This window comes from Eschrichtius robustus, chromosome 1 (assembly GCF_028021215.1).
Source record: "Eschrichtius robustus isolate mEscRob2 chromosome 1, mEscRob2.pri, whole genome shotgun sequence".
In the NCBI taxonomy this organism is placed as follows: Eukaryota; Metazoa; Chordata; class Mammalia; order Artiodactyla; family Eschrichtiidae; genus Eschrichtius; species Eschrichtius robustus.
The window spans coordinates 92442756-92450993 of record NC_090824.1 but is presented as its reverse complement, the minus strand read 5'-3'; the positions used below and the strand labels follow the sequence as shown (position 1 = coordinate 92450993).

At 37.4% G+C, this 8238-nt stretch overlaps 1 pseudogene; it reads right to left on the bottom strand.

Annotated features, from left to right (window-relative positions):
• Positions 1 to 669: 669 nt before the first annotated feature.
• LOC137762118 (glutamyl-tRNA(Gln) amidotransferase subunit C, mitochondrial pseudogene) lies at positions 670 to 1075 on the bottom strand (annotated as a pseudogene).
• Between the last annotated feature and the right edge of the window lie 7163 nt (positions 1076 to 8238).

The following is an 8238-nucleotide window of genomic DNA, read 5'->3' as shown; positions in this document are numbered from 1 at the left end:
GTATCTAGAGAAAGTCTTCCCATATCCTCCCATCCCTTTTTTTTTTTCCATAAAAAAACTGTACTTATTTCATGTATACAACTCAGTGAGCTTGGGGTTAAGTATACACACATGAAATCACAACCATGAAGGCCATAAACATATCCATCACCTCCCAAAGCTGCCTCCCTACTCCTTTAACCTTAGCAGAAAGTCGGGCCTCTGCTTGGAGCAAAGTTGGTACCCAAGAACAAATTTGTGTGTTCAGTAAAGATAAAAGGCTGCTCAAGTCGACGGAAACAGCAACTGAAAAGGACAGCTCAGGTCGTCACATAGTGATCAGATGCAATGTCTAACAGTTACATAAATAGAAAAATTCACTTAAGTGCCGTTTGGTAGACAGTATTTTGGGTAGGGGATAAAGTCTTCCATACTGAACGGCCTGTGGGTAAATACTTGATCCATTTCCTTGGAAACTGGCAATACCTTCTACTTCCATTGGCATCAGGAACTCTTTGCCTTGTTTTGGCTAGATCTTTCCCAATTCTGTCTTCAGAAGAGTTTGTTACTAAAAGATACCTATCACTTTTTTGAGGCGAGTGAAGGAAGTGGGAACATTCGTGTTCATGAGAACAAAATAGTTGTTGCACTTCCACGTGTTCACAGGGCACCCCTTCCCAGAATAGCTATTCAGCAGTGTGAGAAGGGCTCTTTTGCATCCAGCTTTGGCCAAAAGATATTACCTGGCGGCAGAGAGGCACAAAATACTCCTCCACACGCGATGGGAGTTTTGTAGTGGTTCTTCAGCACAGTTGGTTCTACCACATCGTCGGATCTCAAGTACAGACATCTGTCCTCCAGGGCTGACTCCAGGGGCCCCGTCCGTGTCCACGGCGCGGAGCGGGTCAGCGAAAGCAATGGCTTTCTGCAGCCGGGCCACGGCCTTGTGGCTGCCGAAGCCCACAAGCGCCAGCCGCTGCAGGTGCTCCATCAGCGTGGCTGTCATCCGGCCACTTCCCTCCACCGCCTTGGAGGGGAAGGCCCGGCGCCCGCGCACGGAGGCCCGAAGGCCCAGCCACACAGCCCACGCCCGCATTTCTCTCTCCTTCCATCCCTTTCTTATGGCTAAACCTTGTGTCTTCGAAAGGCAGGCAGTTTTCCTCAACGCCCTCACCTGTCGTTTCGTACTGCCATCGCGTGGATGGCTGAGGGTCTTGGCTCTCCCAGCCCCTACCCAGCAATCAGCATCTGCAGCTGGCCTGATCCTCGGCTACCTCCTGAAGCTGGGTTGCAGGTGGCGTCAGGCATCATCCTGAAAACCGAAAACAGTTGCAAGGAGCAGCCCTCGGGGCAGGCTTGGGCCTTGGCAGGCAGTTTACCGGCTCAGGAAGAACCTTTCACTCCCAGAGGCACTGCATTCCTAGTCAGCCCAGACTGCCCTTGGGGTGAGAATCAGAGAGTGATACCTTCCCTTTTATGCTTGCAGTTGAAAATGCAAATGTTGTTATCAGAAAAGGCCAGGGGAAGGATACTTGTTTTTCTTGTGTGCCTTTTTCCTAATTCACAAACACACCCACGCACACACACATATTCCAGACCCACATGCTCTATATCTCTTTGTAATTTTTCCTCCTCAACTTCCTCTATTCTTTTTCCTTCTCATGTCTCTCCTTCCTTTAGAAATAATCACTGACTTTAATCAAACTGAAGTATATACATCTTCATTAACTAATTGGTGTGACACCTTAAGATAATTAATTGTGGTCACTGAGGAAAATAAAAACATTTAACTCTATCAGGATTCACTCTTTTAACAGACTATTTTTTAGAGCAGTTTTAGATTCCCAGCAGAATGGAGCGAAAGGTACAGAGATTTCCCACATACCTCCTGCTCCCACCACCCCACAGTTCAAGTAGGGAAGAGCAGACATCTTGACAATATTGAGTCCTCTTATCCATGAACATGAACTATCTCTCCATTTATTTCATTCTTCTTTGATATCTTTCATCAGAGTTTTGTAGTTTTCCTCGTATAGATCTTATACACATTTTGTTAGCTTTGTACACAAGTATTTCATTTTTGGCTACTAAAATAAATGGTATTGTGGGTTTTTTGTTTTGTTTTGGTTTGGTTTTTCTTATTTCTTCTTTCTTATTTTTTATTCAAGTATAGTTGATTTACAATATTATGTTAGTTTCAGGTATACAGCATAGTGAGTCGGTATTTTTACAGATTATACTCCATTAAAAGTTATCACAAGTAATGGCTATAATTCCCCATGTTATAAAATATATCCTTGTTGCTTATCTATTTTATACATAGTAGTTTGTATCTCTTAGTCCCATACCCCTAACTTGCCCCTCCTCCTTTCCCTCGCCCCACTGATAACCCCTAGCTTGTTTTCTATATCTGTGAGTCTGTTTCTCTTTTGCTATATACATTCATTTGTATTATTTTTTAGATTCCACATATAAGTGATATCATACAGTATTTGCCTTTCCCTGTCTCACTTATTTCACTAAGCATAATATTATTTAGGTCCATCCATGTTGTTGCAAATGACAGAATTTCATTCTTTTTATGGCTGAGTGATTTTCCATTGTATATATTGGGTTGGCCAGAAAGTTCGTTTGGGATTTTCCATAAGATGTTACAGAAAAACCCAAACAAACTTTTTGACCAACCCAATATATACAATATCTTCTTTATCCATTCATCTGTTGATAGACACTTGGGTTGCTTCCATTCTTAGCTATTGTAAATAGTGCTGCAATGAACATTGAGGTGCATGTATCTTTTCGAATTAGTGCTTCTATTTTTTCTGGATATATACCCAGGAGTAGAATTGCTGGATCATATGGTAGTTCTATTTTTGCTTTTTTGAGGAACCTCCATACTGTTTTCCATAGTGGCTGCACCAATTTACATTCCCACCAACAGTGCACAAGTGTTCCTTTTTCTCCACATCCTCTCCAACATTTGTTATTTGTAGACTTTTTGGTGGTAGCCATTTTGACAGGTGTGAGGTGATATCTCACTGTTCTTTTGACTTGCATTTCTCTAATAATTAGCAAAATTGAGCATCTTTTCATGTGCCTGTTAGCCATCTGTATGTCTTCTTCAAAGGAATGAAATAATAAAGATCAAAGGAAATCAATAAAATAGAGGTTTTTTAAAAAAAGAAAAGATCAATGAAACTCAGAGCAGTTTTTTGAGAAGATAAACAAAATTAATGAATCTTTAGCTAACCATACCAAGAAGAAGAGGGAGGACCCAAATAATCAAAATAAGTAATGAAAGAGGAGAAATAACAACTGATAACACAGAGATACAAAAAATTATAAGAGAATACTATGAACAGTTGGCATATAAGCCAACAAATTGGACAACCTAGAAGTATGAACAGATTTCTAGAAATATACAACCTGCCAAGACTGAATCAAGAAGAAACAGACAATTTGAACAGACCAATCATTAGCAGTGAAATTGAATTCATAATTTTAAAAAATCCCAGCAAACAAAAGTTCAGGACTGGATGGCTTCACAGGGGACTTCTACCAAACATATAAAGAAGAACTAATACCTACCCTTCTCAAACTATTCCCAAAAAAACTGAAAAGGAGGGAACACTCCCAATTTCATTCTATGAGGCCACCATTACCCAGATACCAAAACCAGACAAGGATAATACAAAAAAAGAAAATTATAGGCCAAAATCTTTGATCACTATAGATGCAAAAATCCTCAGCAAAATGCTAGCAAACCGAGGGAAGAGATATGGGGACATATGTATATGTATAACCGATTCACTTTGTTATAAAGCAGAAACTAACACACCATTGTAAAGCAATTATACTCCAATAAAGATGTTAAAAAAATGCTAGCAAACCAAATCCAACAATATATAAAAAGGATTATAGACCATTATCAAGTTGGATTTATTCCAGGGACATAAGAATGGTTCAACATATGCAAATCAATCAACGTGATACACCACATTAACAAAAGCAAGGATAAAATTCACATGATCATCTCAGTACATGCACAAAAAGCATTTGACAAAATTCAACATCCATTCATGATAAAAACTATCATGAAAGTAGGAATAGAGGAAACATATCTCAGCATAATAAAGGCCATTTATGCCAAACCCACAGCTAATATCATACTCAACAGTGAAAAGCTGAAAGCCTTTCCTCTAAATTCAGGAACAGACAAGGATGTCCACTCTCACCACTTCTATTCAACATAGCATTGGAAGTCCTAACCATAGAAATCAAACAAGGAAAAGAATAAAAGGCATCCAGGTTGGAAGGGAAGAGGTAAAACTGTCTCTATTTGCAGATGACATGATACTTATATAGAAAATCCTAAAGTCTCCACCCAAAACTATTAGAACTAATAGATAAATTCAGCAAAGTTGTGGGGTACAATATTAATATATAGAAATCTATTACTTTTTTATACACTAATAATGAACTATCAGGAGGAGAAGGTAAAAAAGAAATCCCATTTAAAATCACATCAGAAAGAATAAAATGCCTAGGAGTTAATTTAATCAAGAAGGTGAAAGACCTAATACCCTGAAAACTATAAAACATTGATGAAGGAAATTGAAGATACAAAGCTGTGGAAGGATATCCAGTGCTCTTGGGTTGGAAGACTTAATATTGTTAAAATGGCCATAATACCCAAAGCAATCTACAGGTTTAATGCAATCCCTACCAAAATACCCATGATATTTTTCACAGAACTAGAGCACATAATCCTAAAGTTCATATGAACCACAAAGGACCCTGAATTGCCAAAGCAATCTTGAGAAAAAAGAACAAAGCCAGAGGTATCACCCTCCCAGACTTCAGACTATATAACAAAGCTACAGTAATCAAAACATCATGGTACTGGCACAAAAGCTGACACATAGATCAATAGAACAGAACAGAGAGCCCATAAATAAACCCACACACTTATCATCGATTTATCTATGACAAAGGAGACAGAAATATACAATGCAGATAAGACAGGCTCTTCAATAAGTGGTGCTGGGAAAACTGGACAGCTACATGCGAAAGAATGAGATTTGAACATTTCCTCACACCATATACAAAAATAAACTCAAATGGATTGAAGACCTAAATATAAGACCTGAAACCATAAAACTCCTAGAAGAGAACATAGGCAGAACACTCTTTAACATAAATAGTAGCAATATTTTTTTGGATCTGACTCCTAAGGCAAAAGAAATAAAAGCAAAAATAAACAAATGGGACCTAATTAAACTTAAAAGCTTTAGTACAGTAAAGGAAACCATCAACAAAATTAAAAGACAACCTACTGAATGGAAGAAAATATTTGCAAATAAGATGACCAACAAGGGGTTAATATCCAAAATATGTAAGCAGCTCATACAACTCAATAGCAAAACAAACAAACAAACAAGCCAATCAAAAAATGGGCAGAAGACCTGAACAGACATTTTCCCAATGATATTGTGTTCTTAATTTCAAATTCCACTTGCTCATTGCTAGTATATAGGAAAGCAATTGACTTTTGTACATTAATCTTATATCCTACAACCTTGCTAGAATCACTTATTAATTCCAGGAGTTTTTTGCCAATTATTTCAGAATTTTTTCAATTCTCTCTATATGGACAATCATATCATCTATGAACAAAGACAGTTTTATTTCCTTTGTCGCAATAAATCAGTATATCCTTTATTTCCTTTCCTTGTCTTACTGCATAAGCTAGGACTTCCAGTAAAATATTGAAAAGGAGTGGTGAGTGGGGACATCCTGCCTTGTTCCTGATTCAGAGGGAAAGCTTTGAGTTTCTCATGATTAAGTATGATTTGTTTTGTAGATATTATCTCTCAAGTTGAAAAAATTCCCCTCTATTCCTTGTTTACTGAGAGTTTTTATCATAAATAGATCATTTTTTATGTCACATTTTTTTCAAATGCTTTTTCTGTACCTATTGATATGGCCACATGATTTTTTTTCTTTACCTGTTGATGTGATGGATCTCACGAATTGATTTTTGAATGTTGAACCAGGCTTTCATACCTTAAATAAATCCCACTTGTTTGTGGTATGTAATTTTTTTTACACATTGTTTAATTTAATTTGCTAACATTTTGTTGAGGATTTTTGCTTCCACATTCATGAGAGATATTGGTCAGCAGTTTTCTTTTCTTGTAATGCCTTCATCTGGTTTTAGTATCAGGATAATGCTGGCCTCAGAATAACTTGGGAAGTGCTTCTCTGCTTCTGTCTTTTAAAAGAGATTGTCGAGAATTGGTATAATTTCTTCCTTCACTGTTTGGTAGAATTCACCAGTGAACCCATCTGGGCCTGATGCTTTCTGTTTGGGAAGGTTATTAATGATTTATTCAATTTATTTAATAGACACAGGCCTATTCAGATTGTTTATTTTTTCTTGTATGAGTTTTGGCAGATTGTGTCTTTCAAGGAATTAACCCATTTCATCTAGGCTATCAAGTTTGGGGGCATAAAGTTGTTCATAATATTCCTTTATTATCCTCTTAATTTCCATGAGATGTAGTGATGCTCCCTCTTTCATTTCTGGTATTAGTAATTTGTGACCTCTCTCCTTTTTTCTTGGTTAGCCTACCTAGAGGTTCATCAATTTTATTGATCTTATCAAAGAACCAGTTTTTGGTTTTATTGATTTTCTCTATTGTTCCCTATTTTCAATTTCAATGATTTCTGCTCTAATTCTTATTATCTCTTTTCTTCCTCTTACTTTGGATTTAATTTATTATTCTTTTTCTAGTTTCCTAAGATGTTAACTTAGATGATTGGTTTTAGATCTTTCTTATTTTCGAATACATGCGTTCAATGCTATCCATTTCCTTCTAAATACTGCTTTCAAAGAATCCCACAAATTTGATAAATTGTATTTTCATTTAGTACAAAATATTTTTTTAATTTCTCTTGAGATTTCTTCTTTGACCCATGGATTATTTAGAAGAGTGTTTGTTGTCTAAGCTTCAAGTATTTGAGGATTTTCCAGCTATCTTTTTGCTACTGATTTCTAGTTTAATGCCATTGTGTCTGAAAGCAGACATTGTATGATTTCTACTCTTTTAAATTTGTTAAGGTGTGTTTAATGGCCCAGAATGTGGTCTACTTTGTTGAATGTTCCAGCTTGAGAGAAATGTGTATTCTGCTGTTATTGGGTGAAGTATTCTCAGATGTCAAGTATATTCTGTTGATTGATGGTGCTATTGAGGTCAGCTATATCCTTGCAGATTTCTGCCTGCTGGATCTGTCCATTTCTGATAGAGGACTGTTGAAGTCTCCAGCTTTAACAGTGGATTCATCTGTTTCTCCTTGCAGTTCTATCAGGTTCTGCCTCACATATTTTAACTCTCTGTTGTTAGGTACATACACTTTAAGGATTGTTAAGTCTTCTTGTAGAACTGACCCCTTTATCATTATGTAATGCCCCTCTTTATTGCTGATAACTCTCCTTGCTCTGAAGTCTGCTCTGTCATGGATCCACGGTTTTAAAAAAAAAAAAAAGGTATCATGGACAGAGAAGCAAGACCCACTCTTGTCATTGTCACTTAAGTAGTGACTTGCTGAGCCCCCAATCATGGAGAGTGACCAGGACTTGCACGCATACACACACACACGACGTAACACAAAGAGTCAGCTTCAGTTTGTAAACCATAGCGTGTTGTACATGACAAATACACACGGACAGATCTGAGTCTATTAACCAACCCAGTCCATTCTTATCTGGGTGGCTAGAGCAAGATTTTGTGTTCCTTCAACCCTTTTCTGTCTTACTTTATGAAACATAAAGGCAACGCCTCATGACACAGTCCCTTAGCTCCTGCTAAGGACAAAGGTTTACCTGGAGTGGATGATGTTCTCTGTCTGGGCACCAAGAATTCTGGATGTTTGACTGTTCCTAGGAGACACTATATGGGTGAACAATTATGGACTTTGGAGTCAAAACCATGTTGTATGACTTTAGACAGGCCTCCATTTTCTCATCCATAAAATGAGAGAGGAGGGGAAATTGGGGGATACAAAAATAAACTTCATAGTTTATTATGAAGATTAAATGAGATACAGTACTGTAAAGTACCTAGTACAGCCTGGTACTTAGTAAATGCTTATAAAATATCAGGGACATGTCTCCCTAAAATGCTCGTTAATTACAAAAAAAAAGCAAATAGTAACTTAATGGAAAAACCTGAGAGATGCCACCTTAACCAAGTGATC